Raw genomic sequence first — 19,398 nt, 5'->3', positions numbered from 1 at the left:
ACATTATTTGCGGATCCAATCCGATATATATATTAAAAGTATGTTTTATTTTTCCATCTGGTAATTTTTATCTTGGTTAGGGTATCTTGTAAGATTTTCTGAGGACCTGGTATTTGTCCTGATTGGGTTATTCAATACTTTTAAGGCGTATTTGATATCACAAGGTGATTTTAAGTTATTCATTTTACAGTTTGTAATAAATATTGTTAAAGTTTTCTTGAGCGTTTCTATTTCTGTGTTTTCTTTGGCACTGAGGAAACACTTACCTGACTGCAATCCTTGTGAATACCAGAAGAACCTAATAGAACCTGCTAATGTCCAACCTCTGTGAGGTCACATTGACGAACACTAATGCTTCCACTACTTTAAAACAATAATAATAACTAATAATAATAATAATAATAATAATAATCAATAATAATAATAATAATAATAACTAAAAAAATAATAATAATAATAATAATAACTCAATAATAATAATAATAATAATAATAATAATGTATAGGCCATAATGTTAGAATGATACGTCTGGGAGATGTACCGATAGTAGAACTTATTCATCTCCCACCTTGGAGTGCAACGATTCTGTTGACCAACTTTTTCTAAAAAATTATATTTGCAATGTGGGTTTGTAATGATGCTCTTTTTTAGAGATTTCAGAGGCCAAAGGCAAGCATTAGGAGAGCAGAGGGCAGGAAAAGAAGGGTGGGATGCCAAAGTTCATGGTAGAAAGATTAAATCAATGAATGACATGAAGGAAAATAGGTCTGACGAGAACAAGATGTACAGGAACAGAGGAAGATGGAGGAAGGCTGACTAATATTTTCCAGAATGGGTTTTAATGGAAACGCCATTTCCTAGTAATGTAAAAGCTGTAAGTATCAATTGAAAGTTGAAAAGTGACCTGGAATGTGACATTGCTCTTCAATTATACCAGATATATTTAGGACAATTAGCCTGAATAAATGGGGAAGCAGTGAAAGTTTAAATTGAAGGTCTAAATAGTTTACTGAATGTTCACCATATTCGCTATTTTTTTTTACTGAATACTTTTTTGTACAGATTTAATGTATCTTTTATCTTTACATATTTATTTTTGATTTCTTTATTTTTATTTTATTTATTGTTTTTATTTATTGTTATTCATTTACATTTTATTTATTTTTATTCTTTATTTATTTAGTTATTTGACTTTGTTTCATGATTTTCTTAATTATGTTTCTATTTATTTTAATGTTATTTATGTTTTATTTATTTATTATATTTTATTTTTTTTATCGATTTATTTATTTATTTATTTTACTTACTAATTTTATTCAATTTTATTTTATTCATTCATTTTATTTTATTTATATATTTTTTTTATTTTCTATTTATTATATTTGTTTATATATTTTCACAATTATATATTTTATTTTTATAATTAAACTTACATCTATTTTTATTTAATTTTATGTTTTTCCTTATTTATTTACTTTTATTTCTTTATTTTCATTTAGTTTATAGTTTAATTTCTCAGGTTTAATTTATATTTACATTTATTTATTTATTTTACTATTATATGTTTATGTTTTATTTATTTTTTCATGTTTACTATTTAATTTTAATTTAAATTTATTTTTTTATTATCTATTTTCATTTCATTTATTATTCCTTTATTTCTTATTTACTTTTATTTTACTTTTCTTTTTTACTATATTACATTTACTTTTATATATTTATTTTATTTATTATTATAATCTATTTTCATTTATTTTTAATTTATTTATTTTTATTTTATTAATGTTTATTTATTTTTTCATATTATTTGCTTTCATTTGTTTGTTTATTTATTTCTATTCATTCAATTTTATTTGGTTTATTTTTATTTAAAATTTAAAAATTTTTAATTTTTTGAAAATTTTTAACTTTGTTTATTATTTTTATTTTTTATTTATTTTTTTATCTAACCTTTATGTTTTTATTTATATTTATTGATTAATTTTCAGTTTATTTATCTTTATTTATTTATTTAAAAAATTTTATTTTTATGTTTTAATTTATTATTTATTTGTTTTTTATTTATCTTTATATTTTTTTATTTATCTTTATTTTTCTTTAGATTTTATTTTTATTTTATTTTTTATTTTATTCTTTTATTTAGTTGTTTTTATTTATTTTTATTTTTGATTTTATTTTTATTTTTATTTGATTTACTTATTTTTATTTAATTATTTGTTATCTAATTTTATTTATTTATTTTTATTCTTTATTTATTCATTTTATTTATTTTTATTTATTTTTCATTCATTTTTAAACATATTTATATCTATTTAACTGATTCATTTAATTTTTGTTAATTTTTATTAGAATCTTATTTATTCCATTTATTTATTTATTTAATGTTTCATTTAATTTAATTATTCTTAATTATTAAGTTTATTTTCATTAATCCTTATTCATTTATTTATCTTTATTTATGTTTATTTATTTATGATTTATTTTATGTAAGCTATTATTTTTATTTATATTTATTTTCAAACTAAATTAATTATATTATATTTATTTTGTTTTATTCATTATCTTCATTAATTAATTTATTTTTATTTTAATTTAATTAGTTTATTTGCATTTATATTTATTTAATTTTTTTATTTATTATTTTTATTTCTAATTATTACTTTTATTAATTTGTATTATTCATCTGTTTTGTTATGTTTATTTTTATTAATTAATTTAATCATTTATTTATGTTTTCAAATACACAATTAATCAATTAATTATTTATTTATTTTTATTTTAGTATTGAATTTAATTTTTATTAATTAATTTAGTTATTTATTTTGGTTTATTTAATTTAATTTATTTATTTATTTGATTTGTTTTTTAATGTTATTTTATTCAGTTTATGTATTTTTAGTTTGTTTTTCCCTTTTTTTATCTCGATTTACTTATTTTTTATAAATTAATTTTATTTTTATTTATTTATTTTTCTTTTTTTATGATATTAAATTATTTATTTCTTTAATTTATCTTATTTATATATTTATAGATTTTATTTATTATTTATATATTTATTATTAATTTATTTATTTATTTTTATTCGTCTTTTATTTTTTTATTTTATTTAGATATTTACTTATTTATTTTTTATTTATATATTTATTTATTATTTTTGTTTAACTTTTATATATTTTAATTTTATTTTATTTTTATTTATTTTATTTTAATATTTTTTTTATTTTTATTATTTTATTTATGTTTGAATAAAAGCTAAGTTATTTATGTTATTTATTTATGTTTGGTTTGTCCTTATCTTATCTATTTATTTTACTTATTTTTTATTTAATTATTTATGCATTTATTTTTATTTTTTTATAATTAACTATTTATTTATTTTATTATGTATTTGTTTTTATTTATTAATTGATTTTATTTTTCAGTTATTCAATTTTTCAGTTAGTTTATTTCTTTTGATTTATCTTATTTATTTATTTATTTAATTTAGTTTTTTTATTTATTTCATTTTTTTTTTTTTTTTTTTTCACTTATATATTTCCATTCTTTATCTTTGATTTACTTTTTATTTACTTTTATCTATTTATTTATTTATCTATTTAATTATTTTATTTTACGATTATTTTAGATAATATTATTTATTTCTATTTATTTTGCATTCATCATTATTATTTAATTTTATTATTTGCTTTTTTATTTTATATTTTCATTTTATTTATTGATTTTTACTCCATTAATATATTTAATTTATTGTTTTGATTTATTGTAATTTATTTTAATTTATTTGATTTATGTTTATGTAATTTATTTTTTATTTAGTTTATTTATTTTATTTATCCTTCAATTATTTTTATTTATCTTTATTTATTTTTATTTATTTTATTTTAATTTTTATTTATTTATTTATTTTTATTGATTTTAAATTTTAAATTATATTTTTTATTTTTTATTTTATTTATTTAATTTTAATTTTTGCAATTTAATTTAATTTAATCATTTATTTATTTATTTATTTTTTATTTTCATTATTTATTTAATTTATTTATATTTATTTATTTTATTTATTTATTTTATTTTAATTTTATTTACTATTTGCAAATTCTTTTTACTTTATTCATCCTATATTGATTTAATTTTTAGTTTATTTATTTCCATTTAATTAATTTATTCATTTATTTATTGTTTTTCACATATTTCATTTATCACAATTGTACTTATTTAGTTGTTATATATCTTATTTAGTTTATATATCTTTATTTAGGTTTATTTAAATTTATTTATTACCATTTATTTCCATTTTAATGTTTTAATGTAATTTCATTTATTCACTTTTATTTTTATTTCATTTTTATTTTTTTATTTTATTTACTTATTTTTAAATCACTATTTCTTTATTTTTTTTATCTATTGATTAGTTATTTGTTTCAATTATTTATTTATTTAATGTTTTATTTATATATTTATTTCTTTTATTATTTAATTTATTCATTTTATTTAATTTAATATTTATTTCTTTTATTTCATTTATTATTTAAAATTAATTTATTTTCTTTGTTTTCCTTATTTTTATTTATCTATTTATTTTTTCTGGTTTATATATTTTTTTATTTAGCATTTATTTATTTGTTTCGATTTATTTTAATTTTTATCTATTTATTTTAATTTACTTTTATTTTTATCTAATAATTATTCTTATTAATTTAATCTTTAATTAATTTGCTTATTTTTACTATATTTATTTCATTTAATTGTTTTAGTTTACTTACTTTCATTGATTATTTTTATTTTTTTATTTATTTATTTATTAATTTTATTTATTTATTTCTATTTATTTATTTTTTATTAGTTTTTGTTATTTGATTTATTTTTAATTAACTTTTATTATATTTATTTTATTTTTATTTATTTATTTACGTTTTAAATATTTAATTTATCTATTTTTATTTAATTTTTTTTATCTATTTATTTATTTTTATTTTTATTTATTTTATCTTATTTATTTTTATTAACTAAATCAATTAATTTATTAATGTTTTATATACTTATCTTAACGTTAATTGTTTTATTTACTTATTTTTATTAATTTATTTTTATTTTTAATTTATTATTTATTCTATTCTCATTTCATTTATTTATTGTTAGTTTACTTATTATTTAGTTAGTTTTGTTTATTCATTCACTTATTTTTTTATTTACTTTTATATATTTATTAATTTTAAAACTTAGTTTATTTATTTTTATTTATTTAGTTTGGTTGTCTTTATTTATTTATTTATTTATTTATTGTTTTTTATTTATTTATTTATTTCTTTATTTATTTAGTTTATGTTTAATTTACTTTTATTTAATTAATTTATTACATACTTATTTATTAATTTTTTATTTAATTCCATTTATTGATTTAATTATTTATTTTTTTCTTATTTAATTTATTTATTTTTTATATATATTTTCAGTTAACTTATTTTGTTTATTTATTTATTCTTTTTTATTTATTTTTATTTTTCTATTTCAATTATTTTCATTTTATTTTTACTTACTGTTTTTATATAATTCCATAATATATTATTTAGATTTAATGTTTATTTAATTTATTTATTTCTTATTATTTTTATTTATTTTTATTATTTTCATTTCATTATTTTATCATTTTATTTTTTTGTGCTCATTCTTTTTATTTCATTTTATGTTTATTTATTTATTTTAATTTTTACACATTTATTGTATTTATTTATATTATTAATTTTGTTTTTTTTATCTTTATTACTCACCTTGTCTTATTTATTTATTTAATTTAGATATTTTAGTTTTATTTTTTAATTTATTTATTTGAGTTTTCTTTATTTTTTTTTATTTTTTAAATTGATTTATTCAATTCTATTTAATTTTAATTTTTGGGGTTTTTTTATTTATTTGTTTTAATTATTTATTTATTTATAAGATTTATTTATTGATTTCATATAATATATATTAATTTATTTTTAAATTTAAATTCTGTTTATCCATTTATTTGATTTATTTATTTTTATTAATTTATTTTGATTTATTTTCTATTTTTATTTTTTCATCTCTTTTTATTTTATTTCTATTTTATCTATTTTGTTTTTATTTTATTTATTTATTTTATTATTTATTTATTTATTATTTATGTTTATTTATTTATTCATTTATTCATTTTTATTTATTTTTATTTCACCTTTTATTTATTTTATAATTTTTAATTTAGCATTTTATCATTCAATAATTAACTTTTATTATTTTTGTATTTTATTAATTTTTATTTATTATTTATGTTTTATTTACCTTATTTATTTTCGTCAATTAAATTAATTAATTTACAATTATCTTTATTATTTTCCATTTATTTTATTTATCTATTTTTATTGTCAATTGATTTTATTTGTTTTTGTTTTGTTTTACCTTATTTTGATTTACTTTATTTATTTATTTTATTTTCAATTTATTTAGTTATTTATTTTTATTGCATTGGGTTTTTATTTTTGATTTAATTTATTTATTTTATATATTTATTTATTCCTTGTTTTTATTTATTTATTGTTTTTCTTTATTTTTTTTTACTTATGTACTTTTACTTTTATAATTTAAATTTTTTTATTTTTTATTTTTTTCAATTTTCATTTATATACTTATTTATTTTCATAACATTTTTCATTTTATTTTAATTTATTTTATTTTTTAAATTAAATTAATTGAATTTATATATTTTCTTTTTTTTATTATACTTACTTACTTGGTTTGGATTCTGTTGTTTGGATTTCATTTTAAAATATAATAAATATAAATAGATATATAAAAATAATTATATTATAAATAAAAACAAACAAATTAAATAAAAAAGAAATAAAAAATATAAAAACAAATAAAATATAAAATAAATAAAGATAAATTAAAATAGATAAATAATAAATGAATTAAAAATAATAAATAAAAATTAATAAATAAAATAAATTAAAAAAGAATAAAATAAATAAAGAGATAAATAAAAAATAAAAATAAAATAAAAATAAAAAATAATCGAATGGAGTAAATAAAAATAAACTAAAATAAAAATAAAAGATTAGAATAAACAACTGACTAAAATAAATAAATAACAAAAACGGAATAAATAAAAAATAAATAAAATAATAAATAAAAATAAATATATGGAATATTTAAAACTAATTAACAATAAAATTTTGTTTAAAATATAAATAAAATAAATAAACAAAACAAAAAAATTATAAATAATTAATGCAAAGTAAATAAATAAAAAAATAAAACAAATGAAAAAAAGAAAAAATAACAGAAAGACAATAACAATTTAAAAATAAATAAAAACAAAAAAGAAAAGCAAATAATTAAAATTACAAATAAATAAATTAATAAATACAAAAAAAAATAACAAAAAAAATAAATATGTTTAAATAACTCAAATAAAAATAACGTATTATACAAAAATATTATAAAAATAAATGAAAATAATTTATATGAATTGATAAATAAATAAATAAATAAAACATAAAAATAAATTAACTTAAATTAATAAAAAATAAAAAAATAAATTTAAAAATAAATAAAAAATTAATACGAATAAGTTAAATAAAAATGTAATGAATAAATAAAGGAAAAATAGATTCAAATAAATAAATAAAAATAGGCTTAATTAAATAAATACCATTTCAAAATTTCAAATCCAACGTACAGGAAATAAATTTTAAACATATAAACTAGAAAATAAATAAATCAATTTAAAAAATAACAAATAAAGTAGAAATGAAAAAATAAATAAATAGAAATAACAAACCAAATGAATGGGAAAATAAATAAAAATAAAAAAAATTGATCAGTAAATAAATAAAAAAATAAATTAATAAATGAATTACAATTAATAAATAAAAAAATAATTAAAAAAATAAATGAATACAAATTAAAAAAATAAATTAAAAAGTTAAATTAGAAAAATAAATAAAAATCAGTAAGAGAAATTAAGACCAAATAAAAAATAAAAATAAAGAAACAAATAAAAAATTAAATAAAAGTTAAAAAAGTAAAAAAAAATAATAACTAGAAAATAATAAAATAAAAGTAAATCCAAAAAATCAAATAAAAATTAAATAATTAAATAAAAGTAAAAAAAATTAATAACAAAAAATTAAATGAAAATAAATAAAGGAAAAATAAAAGACAAATAAATAAAATAAACAAAAAATAAATTAAAAATAAAAATAAGTAAATTAAATTAAAAGAATAAAATTACTTAGGCGTGAAAAGCAATGCGACAAATAAATTAAATGGGAAAATTTAAATAAATGTGATAAAATTAGAAATCAAATTAAATAAATAAATGAAAATTGAAAAATAAATCTTAATAAAAATTAAAAACTTTTTATAAATAAAATTAGCCTTAAATTGAAAAATACAAAAAATAAGAAATAAATGCAACAATAAAAAATTAATTATTTATTAATAAAAATAAATCAATAAAAATAAATTAAATAGATAAAGTAAAATGACTAAGAATAAATAAATAAAATATTAATTAAAATAAAGCAGTCAATATATAAAAAAATATATAAAAAAATATAAAGATAAATGAATTAAAAATAAATACAAATAAAATAAAATAATTAAATTAAAAAATTTTAAAAATTTTCAAAAATTATGATAAAATGAATTAAGAAAATAAAAAAAATAAATTCAATTAATAAATAAAAATATATAAAAAAAAACAAATAAATAACAAATAAAAAAAATAAATAATTAAATTACATAACATAAGAAAAAATTAAATTAAGACAAAATAAAAAAAATAGATAAATAAAAAAAATAAAAAAAGTTATAAAAATTAAAATAAAATGGTATAAAAACAAAACTAAATAGAAATAAATAAATAATGAATAAATAAATTAAATAAATAAATAAAAATAAAAATAAAATGAAATGAAAACTAAATATAAATAAATAAACAAAATTTAAAAAACTAAAAACTAAAAAAAATGCAAAAATAAATAAAATTAAAAATAAAAATAAATTAAAAATAAAAATTTAAATTAAAAAAGAAATAATTAAAAATAGAAAAATAAAAACTAATAAATAAAAGAAATAAATAAAAATAAATAAGTACAGAATTATAAATAAAATAAAAACAATCAATAAATAAAACAAATTAATTAATTAATTTAAATTAAATAATGAAAAAAATGGAATAATCAATAATTAAATTAAAATTAAACGAAATAACCAATTTTGAAAAATAAATAAACGGGAAATAAATAAAATAAAAAATAAATAACTAAAAATAAAGGAAAAATTACATTTAAAAATTAGATAAATAAATAAATAAAAATAAATCCCAAAATAAATAAAGAAATTAAAAAATAAAATAAATAAAAAATGAAACTTATAAATTAAGAATAAAATAAAAAATAACAAAAAAATTAAAAATAAAAATAAAAAAATAAAAATAAAATAAATAAAATACAAAATAAAGAAAAATAAATAGAAATAAATAAATAAATAAATTTATAGATAAAAAGTAAATATGCAAAAAATGAAGTTTCAAAAATACAAAATAAACAAAATGAATAACTGACAATGTAAAAAACTAAAAAATGAAATAAATTAGAAAATAAAATAAAATATAAAAATATCTAATAAAAATAAATTAATAATTCAAAAAACAACAAATGAAAATAAGGTTAAGAAAATAAAAGAACTAAAACAATAAAATAAAAATAAAATAAATGAATAAAAATAAATTAAAATTAAGTAACAATTAAATTAGAATAAAACAAATCAAAAAATAAATAAATTAAATAAATAACAGTAGAATAAAAAATAAATTAAATTAAATAAATAATAATGAGTTATTGAAAAATAAATAGAAAGTAAATGAGTCGAAAATGAAAATTAAATAAACAAAAAAAATAGGATATATAAAAATAAACAAATGATAAAAAAATAAAAAGAAATAAGTATACAAAATAGAAATGAATATATAAGTAAAAATTTAAATAAAATAACAAAATAAAAATAAATGAATCAAGCAAAAATAAATAAATCAATAACAATAGCAAAAAAATAAATAACCATTTGAGAAATAAATAAATAAAGAAATAAAAAATAAAAAGTTACAAATGAATAGATAAAAACATATAAATAAAAGAATAAATACAAATAAAAAATACAAATGAAAGAAAAATTACTAAATTAAAAAAAGAAAAAAAATAAAATAAAAATAAAAAGTAAGTAGAATTAAATAATTAAATTGAACTGAACTTAAAAACTACAAAAAAATAAATAAAATAAATAAATAAGAATAATTAAAATAAATAAAAAGACATAAATGAAATAAAATGAATAAAATAAGTAATAAATAAATAAATAAAATAAAATAAAAATAAAATATAAATAAAGAAATAAATAAATAAAAAATAAATAAAATTAAAAGGAAAATGAAAACTATTTAAAAAATTAAAAATTAAATTAAAAATCTAAAAACTAAATCAAATAAAAAGGAAAACTGCAAACTAAAATTAAATTAAAGCAAAAAATAAAATAAACAAAAAAATTAGATAAATTATAATAGGATAAATAAAAAATAAATAAAGTAAAAAAATAAATGAAAAATATATGATAAATAATTAATTGAAAAAACAAACTAAAAAAAAATAAAAAACTAAATGATGAAATAAAAATAAAAAAAATATATAAAATATAAAAAATGCAATATAAAAAATAAATATATAAAGAAAAAACAAATAAATAAAAATAAAAATTTAAAAATTTAAAAATAAAAAATGAATTAAAAAAAAATTAAAGGAAATAAAAAATAAATAAATAGAATAATAAATAAAATGAACTAAACTAAAATAAATAAAAAATGAACTAAATAAATAAATCAAATAAAACATAAAAATTAAATTAAATAAACAACAAAACTAGTAAATAAATAAAAAGTTAAAACAAAAAAGAAGTAATAAAAAAATCAAATAAATAAATGAAAAATAAAGAAATTTATAAAGATAAATAAATAAAAAAATAAATTAACAAAGATAAATAAGTAAATAAAAAAGTTAAATAAAAAATTAAAAAATAAATAAAACGGAATAAATAAATAAATACAAATACAAAAATGAATAAATTAAATATAGAAATAAAAATAAATAAAGAGGCATAAATAAATATAAAATGAAAAAATAAATATATAGAAAAATAATGAATAAGAATTTAAAAATGAATAAATAAAGAAAATAAATAAAAAAAGTACAAAAAATAAATTAAAATAGATAAATATAATAGATTAAAATTAATGAAAAACTAAGTTAAGAGAATATAATGATAAAAAGATATGAATTAAAAAAGACATTAAATAAAAATAAAGAAATACAAAATAAAATAAAAAAAATTTAAAAACAAAATAGATAATAATCAATAAAAACGAAAAAATGAATAAATAAATAAATTTATTAAACTAACATACAATAAATAAATAAACTAAATAACGAATTAAATTAAAAAATAAATAAAAATATAAGTTTATAAACAAAATAAACTGGAAATAAAAAATAAAAAAACTAAATAAAAAATAAAATAAATAAATAAATAAAATTAAATTAAAATAAAATAAAACAAATAAAATGAACAAAAAAATAACAAAATAAAATAAAAAAAGTGATATAAGGGTAACAAATAAAAAAAATAAAAAGAAAAAGAGAACTAAATAAATATAAAAAATAAAAAATAAATAAACAAAAAAAAAAAAAACAAAAAATAAATATAAAATAGAAAATAAATTTAAAAGAAAAACTAAATAAATGAAATAAATAAATAAATAAAAATTGACAAAAAAATAAAAATCAATAAATAAAAAATGAAAAAAAAATAAATGAAAGAGAAATTTAAAAAAAATAATGCAAATAAAGATAAATAAATACAAATAAAAAATAAAAAAAAAACAAATAAGTATATAAATGAAAATAAAAAAAATAATTAAAAGTAAAATACAAATATAAAAAAATTACTAAATAAAATAAAGATAAATAAAAAAAATAAATGGAATAAAAATAAATAAATAAAAAAAACTAAAATAAAATAAAAAAAATGAAAAAATGAATTTATTAAATTAAATTAAATAAAAATTAAAAAAACTATAATTAAAAATTAAAAATAAACAAAATGATTGGAAATAAATAAATAAATAAATAAACTAAATTAAATTAATTAATAAATAAATAAAACAAATAAATAAAATACATCAATAAAAAATAAATAAATAAATGAATATAAAAAAATAAATAACAAAATAAAAGGAAAAATTAATAATATACTATATAATTACCAAATAAATAAATAAAAAAATAGATAAATATAAATGAAACAAAAACCCTCTCCCCAAAAAAAAAGTAAATAAATATGAATTAAAAAATAAAGTAAATAAACTAAATTAAATAAATAAATAATTAAAAATTAAGGAATCAATAAGGCAAATAAAACCACATATAAATAAATAAATAAAAAAAATAAGTAAACATAACGAAATAGAAACTAGGATATATTATTAGAAAATAAATTAAAATAAAAATAATTAATAAATAAAAAATAATTGAAAACAGAAATAAAAAAATAACTAAAATAAAGCACAAAAATAAACTTACAAGTAATAAATAAAGATAAAATGAAGAAAGAAACAAAAATTAATAAATTAGAAAAAAAATAAACACAAGAAATAAAATAAATAAATAAATAAATAAAGAAATAAAATAAAAAAACAAAATAAAATAAAAAATAAAATAAATAAAAATTAAATAAATATGAATGTAAAAAAATGAACACGAATAAATAAATTTAATTAATAAATAAAAATAAATATATAATAAAAACAAAAAAAATAAATTAAAATATATAAATTATTAAAAAATAGATAAATAAAAATCAAATTAAAATAATTAACAAAATAAATAAAATAAATAAAACAGAATAAAGAAATAAATAAAAAATAAATAAATAAAAATAAAAAATTAATAAATAAATAAATAAAATTAAAAAATAAATAAAATAAAATAAAATAAATAATAATTAAAATTAACTTAAAACAAATAAAAACTAAAATAAAAAGATAAAAATAGAAACTATTACAAAATAATTATAAATAACAGAGAAATAAAAATGTATAATAAAAACTAAAATACAAATAGAAATAGAAATAAATAAATAAAGAATAAATATTCAAGAAAAATAAAAATATAATAAAAATATATAGCAATAAATAAATAAACCATAAATTAAGTAAAATAAACAAATGAATAAATATAAAAATAATTAAAATTTAAAAAAAGAAAAAAATTAAATAAAATAAAAAATAAATTAAATAAAAAATAAAAATGAATCAAAAAAAAATTGAGTAAATAAAAGGTTATATAAATAAAAAAAGAAATAAATAAATAAATAAAATAAATAAAGAAATAAATAAAATAAAATAAAAAGAAATAAGCTTAAATAAAATAAATAAAGAAAAATAAAAATAAATAAACTAAAAAATAATTGAATAATAAAATAAATAAAAAGATAAAGAAATAAACGTAAATTGAATGAAATGGAATAAAATAGATAAATAAATAGAGAAATAACGAATAAATGAATTTGATAAAGAAATTACAAATAAAATTAAAAGTAATTATAAATACAAATAAATAAATAAATAAAAACAAAAATAAATTCAATAAACAAATAAAAACAAAAAAAATAAATAAAAAATAAAAATAATTATAAATAAAAGACAAAAATCAAAAGAACAGATATAGAGAAAAAATGAATAAAATGGATCGCAAAAAATAAGTAGGACTAAGATAAATGAAAAGAAAAAAGAAAATAAATAAAGTAAATATATTAGAATTAATAATAAACAAATGAAGAAGTAAATAATGTAAAAAATAAATAAAAAAGAAATAAATAAATAACAAATTTAAGAAAAAAATAAATAAGAATGAATAAATTAAAATAAATAAACTAAATTAAAATAAAATAAAAAATAAATAAATAATCAAATTAACATTTATAAGTAAATAAATAAATAAACAACAAAAAGCAAACAATTAAAATAAATAAATTAAAAATAAATAAATTAATAAATAAATAAAATAAAATGAATGCAAAAAATAAAAATTTAAATTAAATAAAAAATAAAAACAAAATGAAAAAGAAAAATAAACAAATAAAAAAATACAAAAAAAAATAGATAAAAAATAAATAAATAGAAAAAATTAATTCTTAAAATTAAATTGAAAATGAAAAAATAAAAAAAACAAAAAGAAATAAATAAACAAATAAATAAAAACTAAGTAAAATTAAGTAAAATGAAATAAATAAAAAAAAAATATAATAAAATAAATAAATAAATAACAAAAATTAAAAAAGATAAAAATTAATAGATAAACTTAAAAAATAAATTTACATTAAAAAAATAAAAGCAAAGAAAACAAAAAAGTAAATCAAAAAATAGAAATAAAAGAATAAATAAAAAAATAAGAAGCAAATTAAATTAAAAATAACAAATTATAAGTAAATAAAAAATAAACTTTATAAAAAACAAATAAAATTAAATAAATGAAACTAAAAAAAATAAATAGAAATAAATACATAAGCAAATTAAAAATATACAAATAAACTAAAAAAAAAAGTAACAATTCAATTCAATTAATTAAAATAAAAAAAAAACAAATTAAAATAAATTAATAGAAATAAATAAATAAATAAATAAACAAATGAATAGAAAGATAGAGAACTAAATAAAGAGACATTAATAAAAAAAATTAATAAACTAGAAAAACTAAAACTAAATAAAAAGAAAAAAGAAAGAATAATTATGAAAATAAATAAAAAATAAAATTTAAAATTTAAACTAAAGGACAAATAAATAAAAAATAAATTTGGGGGGAAAAAAAACTTAAATAAATGAAAATTTATAAATAAAAAAGAATAAATAAATAAATTGAAAATAAATTTTAAAACAAACTTAAAGTACAAATAGTATAAATAAATAAATAAAGATGAAAATAAAAAATAAATAAATAAAACTAAAATTAAATGAAAATAGATGAATAAAAATAAAAAATAAAAAATAAATAATAACTAAAATAAATAAATCAATAAGAATAAAAACATAAATAAAATAAAATAAAAAATAGTAAACTAGGTTTAAAATTTTCTTTGAATAAGTAAATAGAAATAAATATATTAAAAATAAAAAATTAAATAAACAAAAATCAATAAATGAAAAATGAATTAAAAATAAAAAAATAAAAAATTACATGTTAAAATAATGAAAGTAAATATAAATAAAAAAAAACATAAAAAAATTAAATAAAAAATAATTAAAGAGAAAAAATTAAAAAAAAAAAAATAAGTAATAAAATAAAAAAAGATAACTAAATACAATTAAATAAAAATCAAGTAAATACAAAAATAAAAATAAATAAATAACTAAATAAGAATAATAAATAAGTAAAGAAAAAACAACAAATAAATAAAATAAATGAAATAGATAAATAAATAAACTAAAACGTTACAATGAATAATAAAAATAATAAATAAAATGAAATAAATAAAATAAATATAATAAAAAATTTAATAAACTTTTTATAAATGAAAATAAATAAATAAAAAGAAATAAATAAATAAATTAATTGATTAATAAAAATTACTTGATAAATATATTAATAAATAAAATAATCAAACGAATAAACTGAATAAAACAAAATAAAAATAAATATAAAAAGGAAATATATAAATAGACAAAAATTAATCACTATATAAGGATAAACAAATAAATAAAAAATAGGTAATAAATAAAAATGAATAAATAAAAATAAATAAAAATAAACATAATAAATAAGTAAACAAATAAAGATAAAAATAAATAACTAAAAAAGTAAATAATTAATGAAATAAAAAACAAATAAAAAAAAATAAAATAAAAAATAATGATAAATAAATAAGTATACATACATTAAAGAAAAATAAATAAATAATTCAATAAATAATCGAAAATACATATAAAAAAAGAAGAGAAATAATTAAATAAATGAATAAATAAAAATAAATAAATAAATAAATAAATAAAAATAAATAAATTAAATATATGCATAAAACAAATGAAAACAAAAAATAAAGAAATAAAAAATAAATAGATAAAAACAAATAAATTGAAAATCAGTTAAAATTAAATAAATGAAAACAAATAAATAAAAAAAAATGATAAATAAACAAAATAAATAAATATACAAATAAAAAAGAAAATAAACAAATATAAATAGATAAAATTAAATATAAATCAAACAAATAAAAATAAATAAATAAATAAAATAAATTAACGAATAAAATTAACAGATAACTAAATAAAAATGCATAAATAAAAATTAAAACTAGAAAAATTAAAGAATAAAAAAGATATAAATATATAAAAGTAAATAAATAAATATATAAATAAAGAATTAATGTTAAATAGATAAACATTAAATTAAATGATAAATAAACAAATAAAAAAGATATCAAATAAATAAAAGCAAATAAATGTAAATAAACAAACAAATAAAAAAATAAATAAATAAACAAAAACAAATAAATATAAATAATGAAGAAATCAATAAAAAATAAATAAATAAAATAAAGAACAAAATAAATAAATAAATAAATAAAGTAAAATAAATCATGAATAAAAATAAATAGATAAACTAAAAAAAAAAAATAAAAAATAAAATAAAAAAAAGAAATGAATAAAGAAAGAAGGTAAATAAATAAACATTCAATACTTAGATGAAAAATAATAAAAAATCGATAAATATATAAGTAAATAAAATATAAAAATAGAAAATAATTAAATAAAATTAAATATATGAAATAAACGAATAAATAAAAATAAATAAACAAATAAATAATTATACAAATAAATAAATAAAAATGAAATAAAAAAAATAAAAATAAATGAATAAAATAAATACAGAAATAAAACTAATAAAAATAAAAATAAAAAACACAGAAGTAAATAAAAAGGAATAACTAGATAAAATTGAAAATAAATAAATAAATAAATACTAAAAGATAAATAAATAAATTTAAATAAATAATTAATAAAATAAAATGAATCACTGAATAATTAAATAAAAATAAATAAAATAAAAATAAAAATAAATAAATGAAATATAAATAAAATAAAAGAATAAAAATAAATAGAGAAATGAATAAATAATAAATAAATAAAAATAAATGAATAATAAATAAATAAACTAAATAAATAAATATAAGTAAAATATAAATAACAAATAGAATAAAAATTAAATAATAAAGAAAATGATAAATAAATACAATGATAAATAAAAAAAAATAAATAAATAACTAAATTAAAAATAAATAATACATAAATAGAAAATAAATGATAAATGAATAAAAATAAATAACTAAATAAATAAATATGACATAAATAGATAAATAAAAAAAATAAATAAATAAAATAAAATAAATAAATAAATAAATAAATAAAATATAAACTAAATAAATAAATAAATATAAATAAATAAATATAAGTAAAAATATGAAATAAATAAACAAAAATAAATAAATAAATAAAAAGGAATAAAAATAAAGTAAATAAATATAAATAAATAAATAAGAAATAAATAAATATTAATAAATAAATAAAAAATATAAAAAAGAAATAAATGTAAATAAAATTAACTAATAAATAAATAAATAAAATAAATGAAAATGAAAAATAATAAACAATTAAATAATAAAAAGAAATAATGAATCAAAAATAAATAAAGAATAAAATAAATAAGAAAAAAAAATAAAAATATAAATAAAACTTAAATAAATATAAATAAATAGAAATAAAAAATAAAAATAAATAAGAATAAATAATATTAATAAAGAAAAATAGATAAATGAAAATATATGAAATAAATAAAAAAAATAAAAATAATTAATAAACATAAAATAAATAAATAGATAAATAGAAAAATAAATAAATGAATAAATGAAATAAAAAAAAATATAATAAATAAATATGAAAAAATAAAATAAATAGATAAAATAAATAAAAATAAATAAATAAATAAATAAATAAATAAAATAAATAAAAAATATAAATAAATAAATAAATAAATAAAGATAAAATAAGTAATATAGAAATAAATATGAAATATAAATAAAATAAATGAAAATAAATAAATGAATTGGATAAGTAAATAAATAAAAATAAAATAAATAAATAATTAAATAAATAAAGATAAATAAATAAAAATTAATAAAAAAAAATAAATAAAAAATAAATAAATGAAAATAAATAAAAATAACGAAATAATAAATAAATAAATAAAAAAAAAATAAAAATATAAATGAATAGAAAAATAAAAATAACAAAAATAAAAATAGAAAATAAAATAAATAAATTAAAATAGTAAAAATAAACTAATAAACAAATAAATATAAATGAATAAATAAATAAATAAATATATCAGTTAAAACTATTAAAAATGAATAAATTAAAATAAATGAATAAAAAATAAATAAAAAAGAATAATCAAATGAATAAAATAGGATAAATAAATAAAAAAATAAATAAAATAGAAAAAAAAATAATCAAATAATAAGAAAAATAAATTTATCAATAAATAAATAGATATAAATAAAAAATAATTAATATACTAATAAATAGAAATAAAATAAAAATAAATAAAAAGATAAAAGAATAAAAAAATAAGAAATATATATGTAAATAAATAAACAAAATAAATAAATAAATAAAAAAACACTAATAAAGAAAAATAAATGAAAATAAAAATGAAATAATAAAATAAATAAATAAAGTAAATAAATAAAAAAATAAATAAAACAAAATTAATTAAACTAAATGAAATAAATAAATGAATAAATAAATAATAAATAAAAAAAACTAATAATAATATAAATAATAAAAAAAAAATAATGAAAAAATAAATGATAAATAAATACATAAAAATTAAATAAATAAATAAACAAATATAAAGAAAATAAAAATAACATTAATAAATAGAAACGAAATAAATAAAATTAAATAATATTATTAAATAAAAAAAAAAAAAAAATAAAATTAAAAAAAATACAAAAAAAATAAAAAAAATAAATAAAGTAAATAAAAGAAATAAATAAATTAATTAATAATTAAATCATTGAAATGAATTAAATGAAATAAATAAATAAATATAAATGATCGAATAAAGAAAAATGGAAATAAAAAATGAAAAAAAAAAAAAAATAATAATAAATAAATAATAAATAAAAAAAAATAAAATTAAAAATAAAAACAATAAAAAATAGTTGTAAAAATAAAATAAATAAAAAATAAACAAATAAACAAATAAAATA

This window comes from Macrobrachium nipponense, chromosome 47, assembly GCF_015104395.2.
Source record: "Macrobrachium nipponense isolate FS-2020 chromosome 47, ASM1510439v2, whole genome shotgun sequence".
Lineage (NCBI taxonomy): Eukaryota > Metazoa > Arthropoda > Malacostraca > Decapoda > Palaemonidae > Macrobrachium > Macrobrachium nipponense.
The sequence above is the reverse complement of the archived record's forward strand: the minus strand, read 5'-3'. Positions refer to the sequence as shown.